The sequence below is a fragment of the Malus sylvestris genome, chromosome 6 (assembly GCF_916048215.2).
Source record: "Malus sylvestris chromosome 6, drMalSylv7.2, whole genome shotgun sequence".
NCBI lineage: Eukaryota > Viridiplantae > Streptophyta > Magnoliopsida > Rosales > Rosaceae > Malus > Malus sylvestris.
The window spans coordinates 10,051,404-10,072,924 of record NC_062265.1 but is presented as its reverse complement, the minus strand read 5'-3'; the positions used below and the strand labels follow the sequence as shown (position 1 = coordinate 10,072,924).

Below are 21,521 nucleotides of genomic sequence, written 5' to 3'. Positions count from 1 at the left end.
CTAATCATTTCAGGAGTGAGGAATTTTACCAAGTGGTCAAAAATGTAGGCCCTCTGGACCAATAAAAAAATGGGTTGACTTGTCAAGTTGATCTATAAACATTGAAACATCATCATCATCATCACCACATGTACAAGGTACCTCGTACCGAAAGTGTATGATGACATTTCCCAACTCCCTTCATATACAAGAAGTGATTATGGCTATTCAAACCATTTCTTGATATTTTGCAAGTAACATCAAAACAATAGCTGTGAACTCCAACTGAAGCGGGATAGGACATGCCAAAAGTGTTCAAGTATACATAAGTCTTTTGTTGCGTTAAATAGTAATACATTTACATAATCGTGATATTACATGATAATGCAAACATAAAAGTTAATTTAGTTCTTCCAAATGATCAATGTCATCTAAAGGTGTGAAGAAAAGGTAAGGTGAGACAACCGTTCATTTGTCAAAAACTTTATTCATAATTAACATCCCAAACCAAACTAAGTTTCCTCGGCCGACAAGTGAGGAAAAACACTATAGTTGAAAAATCAATAACAATTTGTCAATAAGGTTGGTCCAAGAGCATTGACCTAGCTTCCTACGATTCTGAGCTTGAACGAACACTTCGAAAGATCTGAGAAATCAAAGTGGAAATTCAAAGTACGAAGACCAGAAACGTGCTAAAAGTGAATAGGCATAGACTCAAGCCATATTACAAGTCTTTTGCGGAGCATGATGTGGAGGTTGTACCCCTCCAAGAACCAACTTCATTTGGATGATTACTCTCAATATCGTCTGGATGCGGACGTAAAAGCAACACTTATTGGGAGGCAACCCAATATTTCTATTCATTGTCTTTTTCTGTCATTTTCATTTTTCCGTTTGTTTTTTTTTTTTCTGAATTTTCTTGCATGCTAAACTAAATTATTTCTTTTCTTTGTAGGAAAGTTTGATCATGTCCACTCTTGGAGTTGATATCAGAATTGAAGTTTGGGAGTCATCGTTTGATTTTACTGCAAATTGGGGAAGTTTTCAGTCCAAATGATTTATTTTGTTTCGTATTATTTTATTTTATTTTAATTTTATGCATTATAGTATTTTCTGACATTGGGGACAACGTCCATTTTAAGTTTGGGGGTAAGGATTGAAAAAATGACCAAATTGAAAATTTTCGTCCCTTCAACTAAGAAATGGTTTGATTTGTTTCTGTGTTGTTTCTTTTTGTTTTCTTAATTAGTTTTGTTTACTCTAAAAAAAGTACCAAAAAAAATTCAGAAAATGTGAAAATCCAAAAAAATAGTCTTATTTTCTTTACTCTTTTGAATTAGATTTTTATTAGATTCCTGACCCAATGATAAAATTAGATTGAATTTGAACCACGGTGATCAAGAACTTAGTAAGCATGTGTTATGTGAAATTCCTGATTCTCTTGTTAGTTTTGTATATGTTTAATCATCTTTGAAAAACCAAATGCACATAGCCTTGTTGATGTGAAACTAAAGCGTGATTTAAAGCTTCGTATGTGAATATAGTGACCATATACAACTTGTGTGAGTTTTTGAGCCTATCGAAAGTGTGTGCATTTTTCATACACTCATATTCTTTCATGTGTAATGAACTTATGTGAATTAAATCTCTTGAACTTGCGTAACGATCTTTCGAAATGTTTATCATTTGATTGCATGAACTTGAAAAGGATAGAGGCATTAGGTTTATCACCATGGTCCAAATAAGCATGCTTCCTAAAGAAAAAGGATATCATTAGATTGCCAATTTGAGCTGTATATGTTGAGCCTTTTATTTCAATTTGAGCCGTATATGTTGAGCCTTTTATTTCTTTTCACTAGATATGTCTACCATTATACTTCAAACATTTTTCCTTACCCTTTCCAAGCTAGCTAGTGAGCAATGTGAGATTGTCTTATGAGAAGTGTTTGTGAAGTACTTTGAAGGAGTTTGGAAAAAGAATAAGTATGGGGGTATTTCATGTTTGTATTTAGTTATGTGCAAAATCGCTCAAAAAAAAAAAGGAAAAAGAAAAATTGTATACAAAGCAAAGAAAAAGTTTTTTAAGTTTCAATTTAGCGATGTGGTTGAAGGTGTTAGTAGAGTGGCTGGAGAGCTTCAGTTCTTATAAATCTCAACAAGAGAATTGCTTGCAATGTAGCTTGGAACTTGTGTTTACCTATCCCTTCATTTCAATAACCTCTCCCTAAACCTCATTACATCCAATAAAAGTCCTCTTGATTTAAGTTTTGCGATTATGATTGTGGAGCTGAGATCTTTATGCAAGCTTATGGTAGATCTTTCACATTTGATTCTTTGAGAGAAACATGTTAAACTAAACATATGTGTGATTGAGTGTATGTCCTGTGAGAAGATCACTTGTTTGGTGCTAGCTAAGGTTCTTGACATTTGATTCTTTATGCAAGATTATGATTGTTTTGCATGTTGCTACTTTTTCATGTTTTCTTTGTTTTGCTCGAGGACTAGCAAAAGCTAAGTGTGGGGTATTAAAAATTTTGATAGGATTAAAAGCACAGCACAAAGTAGCATACAAATGTCCTATTGACTTTCTTTATTAACACTAAGATTTGGCAATTGTAGCATATGAAAATAAGGGTATTTCCCGCAGAAGATTGTTTAATCTAACAACTTAAAATGTTACAAAAACTGGGTTGTTGTCCCTACTGCTCAGCCACCAAACAATAATTATTAGACCAACTTACACTTATCTAAAGTCTACGAAATTTTATATGAACACACTAGACACACAGAGCTACACTCACAAAAATATTTGGGATTTTTGGAGTTGATTTGCTATTTAAATTAAATCGAACAAAAACAGGACAGAAACAAATTTTAAATAGTTCACAAATTAAGAAAAACGAGTTAGAGGAATTGCTATCCACCACCAAACAATCATGCAAACATGTTATGTTTCATTCAAATTCCTTTTATTTCCGGATCAAGATGCTCAAGTTGACTCAATGTTAGAACTCAACCTATTACTCTTTCTTATGTAGTATGTTAAGAGAATGGCGTTTTCAACTTAACTTAGTCCCTCGCATGCAATCTAGAATAGTGTGTTCTTAGATTTAACAAGTAGAAATCATTAAGAATGAAAAGAGTTTGAATCATCACAAGGCATTGGAAGTACTAGTGGTCTTACTTATCCTAGAAATTGGTTCACATGTTAATCGCAATTAACAAGTACTACTCTAGATCATATGTAAGTCCTCATTCAACAAGGGCAGGCACACACATATTCGTAGTATTAGAATCCTAGACATGCTTAATAAGTATGCATCCATAGAAAACAAATAAAGAATTCATCACTGAAACAAGTAGTGAACCAATTTTCATACTTACATAAAAGTAATTCAAATGAAATGTCATAACAAACTTGCAATCATATTTGGGGCTTCAAAACAGCCCCTAGCTATTAAAAATTTAGTTACACATAATCCTTAAGTTAAAACAAAAGATAGACATGAGCTTGAGAAGATAGAACCGAAAGAAATCGACTGAGGCCTCCTCCTCTTTCCTTCCTTCCCCAACACTACTTTTAAACCAATTCTTGCTGCATCATTTTCTTCTCCTTAACTAACCCACTAATAGCCATTTAGTGATGACAATAAATGAGAGGAAATGGTAAAACAATTGTAACTCTATGCCAATTACTCCCTCTTAATCCTCATCTTTAATTCCATTCCCTCTGATATTTGAATAGGTGTTAGTTGGCTTGTTCTTGGTTGCATTAGTTTTGGCTGCTAGATTTATTGGGCTTATTGTTTTCACTGTAGTTACAAACTGCTCAGCCTCTTGGTAAACTTTCAGTGTTAAAACGGCCATAAATTCTTCTAGACAAATGATATTAACAATCCACGAAATGCTTCAGAAAATAGACATCTGTAGCTTTCCAAGCATATAAGGCTCATTCTCTAATTCATTCTATGTTGTTCGAAACTTGCTTCCAAAGTCAACTGATATGCACATGCAGTTTTGACGAATTTGTTACTTAAAATCCCACTTGTGCTATTTTTCTTTTCTTTGCTTGACAAATCCTACAAAACACAATAACAAAGTAAATAGCTCAAAAATATAAGGAACTAACTAAGAAAAGACAAGTGAATTTGATGCAAAATATATATAAATATGAGCTTACCAAACACCAATTAGGAAGGGGAAGATGACGTGCCTACACCGCTTGGATTTTGCTCTGTTTGGGAAAACAGTGAGTTGGACCTGACCTTCTACACATATGAACTGGATGCAGATGCCTATGTTTTTTGAGCTCCCGTATTGGTCAAAACTAAAATTAAGACATAATCTTGACGTTATGCATGTTGAGAAAAATGTCATTGACATATTGGTGGGCAAGATTCTAGATATCGAGGGCAAGACAAATGACACGATCAAAGCTCGTCTTGATTTGAAAAGTATGGGCATACGAAGGGGTTTATGGATGAATAGGGATAGTGATAAAGCCAAAAGGGATCTTGCATTTTTTTCCATGAAACTGAATGACCAAAAAGAGTTTTTAAAGTTTGTATCGTCTGTAAAGTTTCCCGATGGGTTGCTTCGAATATCGCACGTTGCGTGAATGTTGACGAGGGTAAATTTGTTGGACCAAAGAGCCTTGACTGCCATGTGTTTATGCAACGCCTACTTCCTATGGGTATTTGACACCTATTGCCGGAAGATGTAGTGAAGCCAATCATGTTGTTGTCCAGATTGTTTTCCCAACTGATGGCAAGAATGTTGTGAAATACAGACGTTAATCAGTTGCGCCAAGACATTGTCTAAGTCCTATGCAAGTTTGAGATGATATTCCCTCCAGCTTTCTTCACATGTATAATCCATGTGATGGTTCACCTCAAGGTTTGGGCTACGTCCACACTGATTGTATTGTATTTCTCTGAAAAGTGAGGGAGAGAAAGCTCTGAGAGTGAGAGCTTTGAGAGGGGGTGAGAGGGGTGAGAGGCTCCAGAAATGGCCTCTTCCAATTGTGAGGGTGAGGAGTCCTTTTATAGAATAAGGGCTCCTCACTTATTACATATTTACCCATTCCTTTATCACATAATTACATTTAAGTCCCCCCAGTATCTGTACAAGATCTAAATACGAGGCCCTAAATATGGTATAAATAGTAGTTCCCCAAGGCTTCAGTCAAGAGAGTCTTTTGGCTGGAGACTTGAAATTCAGTCCATGTGTAGGCCGAAGTAACTAAATGTTGTCTTGAACTGATGTTCGATATGAGGCGGTGCTCAATCTGAAATGATGCTCAACTAGAAGTAGCACATGCTGCGAGGCTGCGAGGCTCGTGGCTTATGTTGCCTTGGCTGGCTCGGCTTGTGGCGTTGAAGGTGAGGGAGTCCCTTTTATAGAATAAGGGCTCACTCCTCAATACATGAATGATGGGCTAGAATGATGTTCGTGGCGAGGCGGTTGCTCAGCTGGCGGCGATGCTCTCTAACGAATGTAAGGGAGTCACTTTTATAGAATAAGGACTCGCTTCTCAATACATAAATATGGGCTAGGGTTGATGCTCGCGGCAAGGCGGTTGCTTAATAGGCGGCGATGATCTTTAATGATGGTGAGAGAGTCCCTTTTATAGAATAAGGGCTCGCTCCTCAATACATAAATACGGGATAGAGTTTATGCTCTCTAATGGTGGTAAGGGAGTCCCTTTTATAGAATAAGGGCTTGCTCCTCAATACATGAATGATGGGCTAGAGTCCCCCAAGTATTTTTCATGAGGCCTAATTGAGGCCCAATATATGATACATAATCTAGTCCTTCAAGTTTTCGGTCAATAGAGTGTGTTGGCTGGAGACTTCAAATTGAATCCATGTATGGGCCGAAGTGGCGGTTGTTCGGAGGCGGTATTTGTATACCCTGCACTGAAGCTTTGTAAGTAAAGCTTTGTAAGTGAAGCTTTGAATCTGGAGCTCTGTAAATGAAGCTTTTGAAGCTAGAGCTTTTGTAAATGAAGCTTTTGAAGTTGTAGCTCTGTAAATGAAGCTTTTAAAGCTAGAGCTTTTGTAAATAAAGCTTTTGAAGCTATAGCTCTGTAAATAAAGCTTTTGAAGCTAGAGCTCTGTAAATAAAGCTTTTAAAGCTGATTGACATGAGTGATGCTCATGGATGTTGACATGAGTGATGCTCATGAATGTTTATGTATGATTGATATGAGTAATGCTCATGAATGTTTATGTATGATTGACATGAGTAATGCTCATGAATGTTTATGTATGATTGACATTAGTAACGCTTATCTATAATTTGAAGCACTGGGCGTACTTTTGATCACTTGGTTGGTGGCATGAATGGCTAGTTGCCAAATGATATTAGAGTACAGGTTGTACATTTCATCACCTGGTTGGTGGTAATAGCTGCAGGTTGCCGAATAATTTTGGAGTACTGGGCGTACTTTCAATCACCTGGTTGGTGGTAATAGCGGCAAGTTGCCGAATAATTTTGTAGTACTGGGCGTACTTTTGATCACCTGGTTGGTGGTAATAGCGGCAGGTTGCCGAATAATTTTTTGTAGTACTGGGCGTACTTTTGGTCACCTGGTTGGTGTTATTTTGGGCTTATGGGCCTGCGCCCTCCACACACCATTCCAGCCCATTTATTTTGGGCTTTGCCTTTTTTTTTTTTTTTGATTACCCTCTGATGGGGTTATACAGATATCTCCAAAAGATAAGAAAAATAAATTACAGCATTCAAAACAAAGGTTTCGACAGTTGCAGATCGTTGGTGCGTACTGCACCTACTGCATGCTAGGTTGTTGTAGATCTTTTTCCATGTGCGTATTCTAGTGGCTTCTTCAGAAAAGTGGGAACATGCATGATGAAAGTTTTCTTTTTCAAAAGTTGATGGCATATTCAGCTTTACTTTTGTTTTTGCTTTTCTGCTTTCTGCAATTATCTCCGAGATTCATTATTCTCTGGTGGTGGCTTAGAGAAGTAATAATGATAAAGCAAAATAATAATTAAAAAAAGAGTCTTATCTGCAATCACAGAAGAATCAAGTTTTTTTTTTGGTAGCCCAACCCTTTGTGCGTCAGCAGTTGATTTGTTTATGTTGTCCACGTCGGCTTTTCCATAAAAGCTTCTTTTGTCTCTCTCTTCCTCCAAATTTCAGAAAAGCATTGATAAAGCTTATGAGGTATGTGAAGACATAGTGGGACGTGGGCATCTAATACAGCATTTCTGGCTCCTGATTCTTTAAAACACCTTCATCGTATCTGGGCCCGGCTTTACACTAGCACATGGTAGGACTGGGGGAAGACATAGACCACCCGTCTTCCCTTCGTTTGTATATGGCTTGGAGATAGCCGATGCCAATTTTTCATTGCCTTTCTCATTTTCTTTTTCTTTTGCGTTGTCCGCCATGTGAGCACATGACCCCTCTATGACTGCACCACTTTTTCTTTACACAGTTTTCAAAAGCAGCTGGATGATTAAAGGAAGCCATATCTAATCTGTTTGTTGCAACCGAGGACAATGATAGAGAGGAAGCAGTTGTGCTGGAAGATGGAACAAAGATAGCAGATGAAGATGATCAGACGAAGCAGAATGTGACTTCAACCTATCTTCATCTCCTCCACTTTTCTGCATCACCACCGCCATGTCTGAGCATTGGAACGAGATGTGGTTGTTCAAACTTGCAGAGATAACTCCATTGCTGCGCTCTAAAAGTTTAGCATTCTGAGAAGCAGCCCATTCTCTAACTGCAGACATGGTTATCTCTTTACCAATTACGGCAATTGAAGGAAATAACAAATAGCCATCGAAATTGCCCAAACATAGCAACATTCAAAGGCCTAGAACACAATAAAACCAGTGTAGCCGCAACCATGAGCTTATCAGCTATCGGATCCAAAAATGCGCTAAAAGCAGATCCTGAGCTCATCTTCCGAGCAATATACCCATCGAGCCAATCAGTAATTGCTGCAGCAATGAAAATACTAGTTGTGGTAGTTGTTCCCCACCAACTATCGACATAGAAAGTGCTAACGAGAACGGGCACGGAGGTGACGCGGGCGAGGGTTAAAATGTTGGGCAAGGTGAGGAATTTGGAGGATGATTGGGATTGCGATTACTGTTTGTTAATGTTGCAGAAGGGAAAGCAATTCGTCTTGGTTCGAGTACAATAGGTTGTCGTACCAATCGATGCCTTTATGATTCGCCAAACCCATATCGATCATAAGACCACCACCGAGGCTGGACTCAGAGCCGGACCCAACAAATGACTGTCCGCGATCTTCGGAGGAAACCCCGCTAGCGTCACTGCAGTTGCGAGAGGAAGAGGCGGCAGAGAAGCAATTAGGGAATCTAGGGGACAGGTTTTGGGAAAATTGAGGAATGGTGCGTCTATACTTGCCGAAGTAGAGCTGGCCGATCCGGTTGGCGATCTCGCCGACTTCCCAATAGTTCAGGTCGGCGATGACGAGCTTAAAGCGGCTCTCCTGCTGGTACTTCCATAGGCGCCTGTAGGCCTTGAAGATCTTACGGAAGTAGTGGTGGTTGTGGAGGCGTCCGTAAGCCTAGGAGGAAGAAGGGGATGAAATGTTTTTGGGTGTCCCACTGGTGGGGATGAGTGATGGGCTAGGCTCTGATCTTCAGATTAGAGGAAGAGGCTGCTCTGTCGTATTCCTCAATGACATTAACGAAATCCTCATCGGACTTGATGGATATGATATGAGGGCGTCGAGATCCTCGGTGGGTAGTTGACATCGCAAACTGATGGCCGTCACGGATGGCCCACACAACTCAGTCAGTTGATTTTATGTTTGTGGGGGACTGGTTTATTGGGTTTTTGTGTTTGTGGGGATTTTCTAGAAAAGCCCAAAGAGGTTCTGGGTTTCTGCATATTTTGCAAATTCACGATGGAGGTGAAAAAATGAAAGAGAATCGACACAGTTTTTTATATCGATTCCCACAGACGGCACCAAATGTTGATGCACAAAATCGGAGGTCTTGGAACAACGTAAATCCGACCGTGAATCTGCATGAAATGTAAATAACACAAGATGTATCGTGGTTCACCCCAAGGTTTGGGCTACGTCCACACTGATTGTATTGTATTTCTCTGAGAAGTGAGGGAGAGAGAGCTCTGAGAGTGAGAGCTTTGAGAGGGGGTGAGAGGGGTGAGAGGCTCCAAAAATGGCCTCTCCCAATTATGAGGGTAATGAGTCCTTTTATAGAATAAGGGCTCCTCACTTATTACATATTTGCCCTTCCTTTATCACATAGTTACATTTAAGTCCCCTGAGTATTTGTACGAGATCTAAATACGAGGCCCTAAATATGGTATAAACAGGGTTCAATATGAGTCGCTTACTTTCTATGAAATGTATTTAAAAGATGTGGAGATAACTTTCAATCGTCTTCAGCGCAATAATGACGGTGGTGTGAGAAATGAGAAACTTTCTGTTTTTTCCCAAAGCGCACGACCCTTTGGAGATCCTCTACGAGGCGAGTCGTTTTCCAAACATGACATGGAGGTAGTGCATTGGTTCTTACTGAACTATTGTGATGAGATAATGGCATACTTAGATGAGCATGAAGAGATTATGAAGCAAGAACAACCATCACATTTGTATGCCAAGAAACACCGAATTGGTGGTTTCTCGAATGTGTAAGTTATAAGTGTTCTGTATTTGTGATATATATTGTAGTATTCAATTTTCTCAAACTAACATGTGTATGTTTTTGTATAATATTAGTTGAAGAGTTATATAAGTTGGCATTCAGCCCAATTTGCTTTGAATTGTTCTCAGGTTGCCATGTTAATGGTGTCAAGTTTTTAGGGACTGCACGAGATGACAAGTTGTGTACGCAAAACAGCGGTGTCTATGTCCTAGGTGGAGGCGAAAGCATGGACATTGATTTCTATGGCAAACTAACAACTATCATGCAATTGCTTTACAAAGACGGATACCAAGTGATCATGTTTAAGTGTCGATGGTTTGATACAAACCCAAATAGGCAGGAAAGTGTTAAAATTGACCATGGTTTACTATCTATGAACACTAATAGAACTTGGTATGATGATGACCCTTACATTTTGGCAAACATGGCAAAACAGATTTTGTATCTAGATGACCCTAAAGCCGGGAGAGGTTGGAAAGTTGTTCAGAAGATGGATCAGAGGAACATGTATGTTATACCAAAACAAGACGCAACTGACAATGATGTCGACAACGTTGCTGACCAAACTTTTAGAATCTTCAATGGAAAATGATACGGAAACACTTCGAGATACAAATCTTATCCCAGAACCATTTCAGATACAAGGAGTGTCTTCAATTGAAATACCGATTTAGTCAATTACAATTGACCTCAGTGATCTTCCGCGATATGATGTTGCAGTGGGCCCGAACAATGACGATAACGTAGTTATCGAGAAGGAGGATTGGGAAACCGAAAGTGATGATAGCAACGATAGCGAAAGTTGTTATAGTTCAGACGATGAATAATGCAATTTATTGGGGACTTACCATGTAAAACATAGTAAATGAATTTTTTTGTAATTTAATTATCTTATGTTATAAATAAATTGGTTTTATTTGAATAAATGTAAATTTAAAAAAAAATTACCTAGGTAAATTAAATTTTCAGCTCATTGCGCGACAAACAAAATATTATTCGTCGCGCGAATGGTATTTGTGCGACAATTAATTACTCCTTGTCGTGCAATGAGCTAAAAATTAGGGGCACACGAAAATAATTTCGTGAAAATTTGAATTTATTGCACGACAAATATCTTTTATTCGCCGCGCAATAACCTCAGGATTAAACTAAAATCACAAACACTTTCCCATTTTCCCCTCACCTTTCCTCTCTGTAAACTCTCCCTCCAACAGTGAGCTCCCTCAGATCTCCCTCGCACCCTCTCTTCCATTTTCGGCAGCCCTTTCTTTTCCTTCTCTGGCACCCCCTCTCTCTTCCTCCTCCGACAGCCCTCTCTCTTCCTCCTCCAACAACGCTATCCCTCTAAGGTAAATTTCAATTTACTTAACTCTAGTCAAATTATGAATTAGGGTTCTACAATTAGGGTTCTAATGTTTTGAATAATTGCTTTGTATTCTAATTTGCTTTAGGGTTCTACATTTTGGGTTCTAATGTTTAGAACCCTAATTTCGGGTCTTTTGGCGAAATATTTTGGGTTAGGGTAAGCTCTTTCGAGTAATTTAAGGCTTACTTAATGACCTCATATTATTGTGTGTTGATGCACAAAACCGAAGGTCTTGGAACAACGTAAATCCGGCTGTGAATCTGCAAGAAAGTAAATAACACAAGATGTATCGTGGTTCACCCCAAGGTTTGGGCTACGTCCACACTGATTATGTATTTATTTGAGGGAGAGAGAGCTCTGGGAGTGAGAGCTTTGAGAGGGGGTGAGAGGGCCTAGGAATTGGCCTCCGAGGGTAAGAATGAGCCTCTCCTAATTATGAGTGTGAGGGGTCCTTTTATAGAATAAGGACTCATCACTTATTACATATTTGCCCCTTCCTTTATCACATAATTTCATTTAAGTTCCCCGAGTATTTGTACGAGATCTAAATACGAGGCCCTAAATATGGTATAAACAGTAGTTCCCCAAGTCTTCAATCAAGAGAGTCTTTTGGCTGGAGACTTGAAATTCAGTCCATGTGTGGGCCGAAGTAACTAGATGTTGTATTGAACTGATGCTCAACTAGAAGTAGCACATGCTGCGAGGTTACTCGGCTCATGGCTTATGTTGCCTTGGTTGGCTCGGCTTGTGGCATTGAAGGTGAGGGAGTCCCTTTTATAGAATAAGGGCTCGCTCCTCAATACATGAATGATGGGCTACAGTTGATGCTCTCTAACGATGGTGAGGGAGTCTCTTTTATAAAATAAGGGCTCGCTCCTCAGTATATGAATAATGGGTTAGGAGTAATGCTCGTGGCGAGGCGGTTGCTCAGCTGGCAGCGATGCTTTCTAACGAAGGTGAGGGAGTCCCTTTTATAAATAAAGGCTCGCTCCTCAATACATAAGTGATGGGATAAGTCCCCTAAGTATTTTTCATGAGTGCTCTCTAATGAAAGTGAGGGAGTTCCTTTTATAGAATAAGGGCTCGCTCCTCAGTACATAGATAATGGGCTAAGTCCCCCAAGTATTGTCCATGAGGCCCAATATATGGTACATAATGTAGTCCCCCAAGTCTTCGGTCAATAGAGTCTGTTGGCTGGAGACTTCAAATTGAATCCATATATGGGTCGAAGTGGTGGTTGTTCGGAGGCGGTATTTATATACCCTACACTGAAGCTTTGTAGGTGAAGCTTTGCAAGTGAAGCTTTGAAGCTAGAGCTCTGTAAATGAAGCTTTTGAAGCTAGAGCTCTATAAATGAAGCTTTTGAAGCTAGAGCTTTTGTAAATGAAGCTTTTGAAGCTGATTGACATGAGTGATGCTGATGAATGTTTGTGTTGATTGACATGAGTGATGCTTATGGATGTTGACATGAGTGATGCTCATGAATGTTTATGTATGATTGGATGAGTGATGCTCATGAATGTTTATGTATGATTGACATGAGTAATGTTCATGAATGTTTATGTATGATTGACATGAGTAATGCTCATGTATGATTTGAAGTACTGGGTGTACTTTTGATCACCTGGTTGGTGGCATGAAGGAGAGTACGGGTTGTACATTTTATCACCTGGTTGGTGGCATGAATGGCTAGTTGCCAAATGATATTAGAGTACGGGTTGTACATTTCATCACCTGGTTGGTGGCATGAATGGCTAGTTGCCAAATGATATTAGAGTACGGGTTGTACATTTCATCACCTGGTTGGTGGTAATAGCGGCAGGTTGCCGAATAATTTTTGGAGTACTGGGTGTACTTTTGGTCACCTGGTTGGAGCTATTTTGGGCTTATGGGCCTTCGCTCTCTACACAACATTCCAGCCCATTTACTTTGGGCTTTGCCGTTTTTTTTTTTTTTGGTATTATTACCCTATGGTGGGGGTTTATACAAATGTCTTCGAAAGATAGGAAAAATAAATTACATCATACAAAAACAAGAAAAGTAAATCACATTATTCTGGTGGGGTGTTTATTCTCTGCTTTTGCATTCTTTTGCAGTGTCCCCATGTGTCTCCCTTTTACTTTCTTTTTATTTTTCTTTCTTTTGGCATATGACAGACAAGGGAATAATCTTTTTCTTTTGCTTTCTCTTTCCGCTCCTTCTCTGTCCACCCATGTTCTATGGCCTTGGAGACCATCTGACTCTAAGCTTTTAATTGCCATTGCTTTTCTTGTTTTTGCTTTTGCTTTCGTTTTTTCTTTTCTGCTGCACCTCTGTAAAATTTAACAGCTGCCTGGACAGCCTTGACACCACCCACTTGATTTTCTTGCTTTTCTCTAAAGTGATAGCTGTCTGCCATGCCATGCCATCAGGTTTCCCACTACCTTCACCAACTGTCAGTTCCTTCTTCTCTGTGTAGCCAATAAGGTAAACTACACTGCCAAGATCTAGGTTTGGTTTAGAGCAGGTCCTAAAGTGGTGGAGGTGGCCTTGGGCTATTGAATCTCCCTCTACCGCATCCAAACCTACTATTATAAGATCCAAGATGGAGCTGGTGATGAAAAATCTTTAGGGAGCGAGAGTTGCGGTGACACCATTTTGTAGCCGGATCTCAGAGCTCTCAACGGCGCTACAGACAGAAGTTTGACGTGGGTGGTCAATAGTAGACATAATGGATCAGAAATCAGGTGCCAGAGATCCTATTTGCGGCACCGAAAATTCTGGCCATAGTCAGATCTATTTTCCCAGACTTGAATCCCCCATCCACGATATCTTGTTATCGACGAATTGACCAGATTTCTAGACGTCGAAGAATTGGACGACGAGTTTGGAAGCGTCGGAGCATTTCTGGGTAATGGCGCCGGGAGGTCCGGGAACACCATATCTCTCATGCATCTCATCGAAACCACCCCCGCACAGTCGTTCTCGTCCTTCAGCTTTGCCATCATCGCAGGTGCGATGCAGTTCATCAAAACAGCCAGAAGGTCATCCTCGTAATCGTAGATGCCGTCTACGACGACTGCCAACCAGCGCGACAATCGTGTCGATGCGCCAGACGAGAGGGGCGTCCACGTAGTGCCACGTGTGATAGAGGGGATCGGTTGAGAATGGGTATCGATCCAAGCGTGTGAGGAGGCTCTGTTATAGGAATGTAGAGGAATTTGGGCATACTGCCCATAATGCCCCTTAATTTGTTGGAATGTTGGTGCATGCTTGTCGTGGTAGATCTCGGTGTCTTCTTTGTGGCTCGTGATTTGTTGCGCTGACATTTGTGTATTGAGAGAGAGTGATGAAGCTTGTTCGTAGCTATTGCCGTGACGGGAAGCTGGAGTGGAAGATATGGGTTTTGCAGTGACTGTGCGAGTGTTTGGTTCTTGGGCTTCTGTAGATTCATAGCGGAGGTGAAAAATTGAGGGAGAATTAACATAACTTTTCATGTCATTTCCCACAGACGGTGCCAAATGTTGATGCACAAAACCGAAGGTCTTGGAACAATGTAAATCCGGCAGTGAATCTGCAAGAAAGTAAATAATATAAGATGTATCGTGGTTCACCCCCAAGGTTTGGGCTACGTCCACACTGATTATGTATTTATTTGAGGGAGAGAGAGCTCTAAGAGTGAAAGCTTTGAGAGGGGGTGAGAGGGCCTAGGAATTGGCCTCCGAGGGTGAGAATGAGCCTCTCCTAATTGTGAGGGTGAGGGGTCCTTTTATAGAATAAGGACTCCTCACTTATTACATATTTGCCCTTTGTTTTATCACATAATTACATTTAAGTCCCCCGAGTATTTGTACGAGATCTAAATACGAGGCCCTAAATATGGTATAAACATTGTGTTTAATGACCTCATACTATTTCAAGTATTACTAGCATCATATGCCTGGTTTTTGAGGTGAGATTTTGTTACGGAATCGTTCTAAACTAAATTGTCTTAACAAGCTTTAAGTTTTGTTTGAACATGTAACAGTGGTCCTGCTTTCTACATCAAATCTTTGTTTTCCTTCTTCCTTGACCACATAGTATTGTTCTCAAGCAACAAATTTGGTTCTTAAAAGTTGCCATGTTTTGTTGCATTGAATATTTTTTTTCTAATTGTTGAGACATTTGTAGTTTTTAGATTCGAATTGGGATTGGAATTGGGACTTAATTATGAATAAATCAGATTGGGTTAATCTCTATTAGGTTCATTTTTCATGACTCAATCATATTAGGGTAAGATTATGATGAGACTTTTGTAGTTTTTAGATTCAAATTGGGATTGGAATTAGGACTTAATTATGTATAAATTAGATTGGGTTAATGTCTATTAGTTGCATTTTTCATGACTACACTTTTCACAGATTCAATTGGTGAACTGTGTAGTACACTTGCATTTTTCTTGGTTGGTTTTTTTTTCTAAGGAACTCTCACTGTCTCACTAATTTTTGCAGCTTCTTTATCTGAAAGTGCATTTTCAGTTGTGTTCTTACTTCTTAATTCCATGTTCTATATGTCCCTAAAAGATCATTCTTGATTTGTAATTATAGGGTAGGTCCTAAATATTCTCTAGTTTTATATTCTTCCATTAACAGATAGTCTCATGTTATGTTGTGTTCTTAATTCTTCATATTATTTAATTGCACAAGATATGCAAGCTTCAAGAAAGCTTATGAAATGTTTATGGTAGAGTCCTCATAAATTTTGGTTTACTCAACAATCAAAGAAATAAATGCCATTTTATGTGTGAAGGGCTGGTGTACAACCCGCTCTCTGAAAGTTCCCATTTAGTTGGACTAAATGCTTTTCTTCTTTCTATTTGTGTATCAATTCTTGTGTTTCAGTTGCAGAAATCTAACTGTTTTTCTCTTCCTTCATATTTTGTTAATTTATGGTTTCTCTTCAGACAATAATGTGAATTCAATGGCAATGCTTTTTATGTTCAGTTGGAAGTAGTCTGCCTAATCTGCACAATGTTTTAATTTGGTTGTTTGAATGTTGTAATCCCCGATAAGTTACAAATATGTACATATACTTGAGTCAAAATAAACAAACAAGAGGGAGCCTTCACAAAGGTTGCTTAGGAGAAGTCTCAGCAGTCGGTAGAGCCCCAGAAAGAGAAGGCACCGGAGGGGGATCATTCGGAGCCTCAGTATTGGACAAAACCCTAGAAGGAAGAGGCATCAGAGATTGATCATTTGGAGCTTCATTACGCGGTACAGCCCCAGAAGACGAAGGCAATAAATGCCTTTGGAACAAACCCACAAATCTCTGATGATCAAGTAAAACCTGACCATCAGATTCCTTCATCTGGTCAAGCTTCCTCTTCATGTTTGTAGCATAGTCATGTGCGAGCCGGTGCAACTGTTTATTCTCATGCTTGAGCCCTCTAATCTCCTGTTTGAGACTCATCTCTTCAGCCGCCAATGATTCAACTTGGCGGGTTCGAGCAAATAGGCGTTGGGCCATATTAGACACAGAACCTGCACACTGAACACTGAGAGCCAGAGAATCCTTAACAGACAACTCATCAGACCGTTTGGAAAGTAGTCTGTTATCTTTGGGAGTGAGAAGGTTCCTGGCCACTACCGCAGCGGTCATATCATTCTTCATCACGGAATCCCCAACGGTAAGAGGACCAGTAGGGGAGACGAAGGATGGGCGCCATATGTTGTCTGGAGAAGGCGGGGCTGCCTCTTCAACAAGGTTCAAGTCAAAACGACGGTCGGAGGGGCCAGACATTTTCAAAGGTGTTGAAGAGAGAAGAGGTCGGACAAATCAAGATCTTAGAAGTGCAAGAATGGAGCTTCTACTGGTGGATATTCAAGTGTGCTTTGGAACTTAATGTCAGCCCCTATAAAAATCTGAACTCGACGAAGCTTCAGAAATCGAAGAGGCGCCTGCTCAGAAATCGAAGAGGCGTTTGCTTTCTCAAAAGCTGGGCTGCTCAGAGATTCTCAAAAGCTGGGCTGCTCAAAGACCACAAAGGCCGATCTCAGAAATCGAAGAGGCTTGCTTTCTCAAAAGCTGGGCTGCTCAGAGACCACGAGGGCCGATTTCAGAAATCGAAGAGGCACCTACTTTTCCAGCCTTGTCAGCACCTGTCACACGCACACTCAGCTTTGCAGAAATTATGGGCATTCTGTCGAAGATTTCTGGCGAAGTAGAAAGCACATGAATCGTACTGTTCAATCACCCACTTCCCACACGCAACAGTAGCTCATGGGTACCACAGATAACTTTGCCAAAGTTCTCTGACAAAGTTGAGACACGTGAAGCTTGCAGCTCCCACTACATCGCTCTGACCAAGAAGGGTAAAAGAATTGCAAAGAAACAACACTAACAAAGTTTAGACACATAAATTTTGAAGGTCTAGCTACCATATTATTACCCACAAGGGTAAAGGAACAGTACCACTGCTGGATAATTGGAAAGTCCCGGTGTGTCAACCTCTGTGCTTCATGGCAAGGTAGACTAGCAAACATGCCCAACCTTTACTCACATTCGAGAAAACACTCCTAACAAGATTGCTTGCTCCAAAATCGAAGAGCCACCGCCCTCCGAATCTCGAGAGCCAGACTCCCAACATGATTACTTTCTCAAAAATCGAAGAGAGGGTAAAGGAACAGTACCACTGCTGGATAATTGGAAAGTCCCTGTGTGTCAACCTCTGTGCTTCGTGGCAAGGTAGACTAGCAAACATGCCCAACCTTTACTCTCATTCGAGAAAACACTCCCAACAAGATTGCTTGCTCCAAAATCGAAGAGGCACCGCCCTCCGAATCTTGAGAGCCAGACTCCCAACATGATTACTTTCTCAAAAATCGAAGAGACACCGCTCTCCGAATCTCGAGAGCCAGACCCCCAGCAGGATTGCTTTCTCAAAAATCGAAGAGGCATCGTTCTCCGAATCTCGAGAGCCAGACCCCCGACAGGTCTGTAATCTTCACACGCAACATCAGCTTTCCAGATACCACAAACCACTTTTTCAAAGTGCTCTGACAGAGTTAAAACATGTGAAGCTGGCAGCTCCTACTACCGTGCTATAACCAAGCAGGGTAAAGGAATAGCATTATTACTTGATGTTAGGGAGACTCCTATATATGTCGACTTCCATCCCTAACGGACAGGCAGACCTGCAAAAATGCTCAACCCTTTCTCTTATCTGAGAGGGCACTCCCAACAAAGCCTTTCGAAATATTCAGCTTTTTTTCCCCCCGATAATACCTCTGTAAACAAGCTATACTAGAGCAAGAATATCTCATATCATCAGGGTTAAAAGCAAGAGTATCCCATATCATGCTTTTTCCCTGTCTTTTCCTTTGGCCTTGTTCTTACCTGCAAGACAAGGAGAAAGAGAGCAATCAGTCAGCACTTGGAATCAAGCTTCCAGCCAGGAACTGACTGCCTGGAACCCCTTACCTGATTACTTACCTGGCATTGCTCTCGAGTACTCATCTTCAACATCTTATGCTTCTAGGGAAGATACCGCATCTGCCTGAGGAACAGATAGGGCAAGTGAGAAGGATACAAGGAAGCATGTGGAGACAAGCGTAACAGCACACGTGCCGATACATCCACTACTCTATCAAAAGCAAAAGTATCCCATATCAGTAGGGTCGAACGTACTCTAGATTTGATGGACTTGTTTTGACCCTCAAATTCTTCAGTCGGCCTTATACTCTGGAGGAAACCAGAAAACCCTCCAGCCCAGTTCAAGAATAAGCCTGTGGAAAGTTACTTCTTCAAAAGCAAAAGTATCCCATATCATCTCTCCTCATTTTTCTTCTCTTTATCCTTCATGCTGCCTGCAAGATAGGGAGAATGTGAACAATCAGCCGGAGCTCTGATTGCTTACCTTGTCTGTCACCTCTTTCAGCAGATCCCCCAGCTCGGCGACTTGGGGGACTCCTACTACATGGTTTGTATCTCGCTTGACCAAGCATGAAACTACAAGTAAGCTTCAAGTGAAATTGATACATTACCTTGTGCATCTCCACCAGTTACAGATACCACCCCTGGATGGAGGAAGAGTACTTCCAGAGAAGATGCCACATCTACCTATGAGACAGATAAGGCAAGTCAAGACGATACCACACTCCGGTACTTAGAAGTTTCGTGGCTACGAGATCATTCTCCCACAATTTTTCCTAATGTCATTTGTACTAATTCATTCACTTGTACTCACTAAAGGAGAGCTTGAACCTATGTACTTGTGTAAACCCTTCACAATTAATGAGAACTCCTCTATTCCGTGGACGTAGCCAATCTGGGTGAACCACGTACATCTTGTGTTTGCTTTCCTATCTCTATCCATTTATATACTTATCCACACTAATGACTGGAGCAATCTAGCGAAGATCACAAAAAGTGACCGTTTTCGCTACCTAGGATCTATCTTGCAAGAGAACGGAGAATTAGATGGAGATCTCAACCATAGAATACAAGCTGGATGGATGAAGTGTAAGAGTGCATCCGGCGTGTTGTGTGACCGTCGTAGGCCACTGAAGCTCAAGGGAAAATTTTATAGGACGGCAATAAGGCCAGCGATGTTGTATGGCACAGAATGTTGGGCGGTGAAGCATCAACGTACACAAAATGGGTGTAGCGGAGATGAGGATGCTTTGTGGGATGTATGGGCACACGAGAAAGGATAAGATTGGGAATTAGGATATCCGAGGTAAAGTAGGAGTAGCCAAAATTGAAGGAAAGATGAGAGAAAATCAGTCCCGGTGGTTTGGACATGTGCAAAGAAGGCCTACTGACGCTCCGGTTCGAAAATGTGACTACGGGACAGAGGTTCGGGGCCGAATGAGTAGAGGAAGACCTAGGAAAACTTTGGAAGAGACCCTAAGAAAAGACTTGAGTACTTGGATCTAACGGAGGACATGATACAGATGAGCGCAATGGCGTTCTAGGATTCATATAGCCGACCCACTTAGTGGGAAAAGGCTTTGTTGTTGTTGTTGTTGTTGTTTGAATGTTGTAATCGTAATTTGGTTGTTAAATGACGACTGCACCATGTTCTATTCTGTTGAAGTTCATTTCGAGTGCAAATATAAGGATAGTATAATGGCACAAATAAGGGTGTCGAACCACAAGGACTGAGAAACAACTTAGTAAAACCTTTGACTTTGACAAATTGGCAATAGTTAAAGACTCCTTATGACTTAAAATGGGGGGGGGGGGTTTGAGTAATTTTGGAAAAGAAATAAAGACAAAAAGAAAAGGGAAAAATTAGAACTGTCTAAAAATAAACCTAAGACATGAAATAGGTTAGAAACGTTTTTAGAACTTAAATCTAACTTCAAATAAACAAAGGCCTTCCACTAAACATTCCTGAATTAGTGATATGATCTTTTAACTTATTCAAATGCACAACTAAGATGTTCACATATCTAGCATGGCATATAACTAGATTGTATGAATCCTCTCTTACTTTGCATGTTAGATGCATGGCATACACATGAAGCTTATATTCACAGATGCAACCTAGCATGGCATATACTCAAATTTAGCACCTAGAAACTCATTAAGAACGAAGAGGATTATGAACATCACATGAACCTTAGAACATGGCATTTATCCTAGAACTTCATGGAATCAGTTTATGATTAGTTATGAACCTAACCACATGTTGCTAATGAATGAAAGAAGATATGGCAGTCATCCTTATCATTCCCAACAGAAAGCAAACATAAACAAGGTAGCTAAGCTTGAAAATATGTGCTTGAAATGATTGAAACAGAAAACTGATTCTAGCTTGCAAATGAAATTGATAAACTAAAGTTGCATCATAACATTAATTCAATCATGTATAGGACTTCATAGCAACACTAAGTATCCATAAACTAAATTAAAAACATAAAAAAATACATAAAAAGTTAGAAAAGCTAGAACCTAGAAACTGCTCAAGGCTGAAGACTCCTGCTCTCTCTAGATTCTGTGTTTTTTCTGTTTTTTTTCTCCTCTTCCTTCTCCTTTTGATTCTATGTATTTTCTCCTATTTAAAAATCTTGGGAGTTTTCTAACATCTGACACATTTACATCCTTGAATTGATTCTCATTTATAGCTCATTACAATAAGCTTTTAGTAAAGGAGTAACTGAAAACTAGCTATTATCAAAATTTGTATATGAAATGCTCCTCTTTATTCTGTCATAACTTCTTGTTGAAACCTCCAAATCACAAGCTATAAAGGCCATCAGAAAGAAGACTTCCAGGGCTTTCGAACCATATATGGCCCATTTTCTAATTCGTTCTGAGCACTTTGGGGCAAAGCTCACAAGTTGGCCGTTCTGCACGGGCCTTTTCTGGCGGATCTTGGGTCACTTGTGTGCTATAGTCTGGTCATAAGCAAGTTGGGCTTCGAACTATCCATTCTAGTCATAGGCAAGTTGGATGTGAACAAAGGAAACACAACCAAACACCTTGAGATGTCTCAAATCATTTTTTCTAGCCTTAAGTACTTCATAGGGAGATTT

General features: G+C 40.0%; 1 pseudogene; it reads right to left on the bottom strand.

Annotated features, from left to right (window-relative positions):
* Positions 1–7,478: 7,478 nt before the first annotated feature.
* Positions 7,479–8,738, bottom strand: LOC126625437 (uncharacterized; annotated as a pseudogene).
* Positions 8,739–21,521: the final 12,783 nt, after the last annotated feature.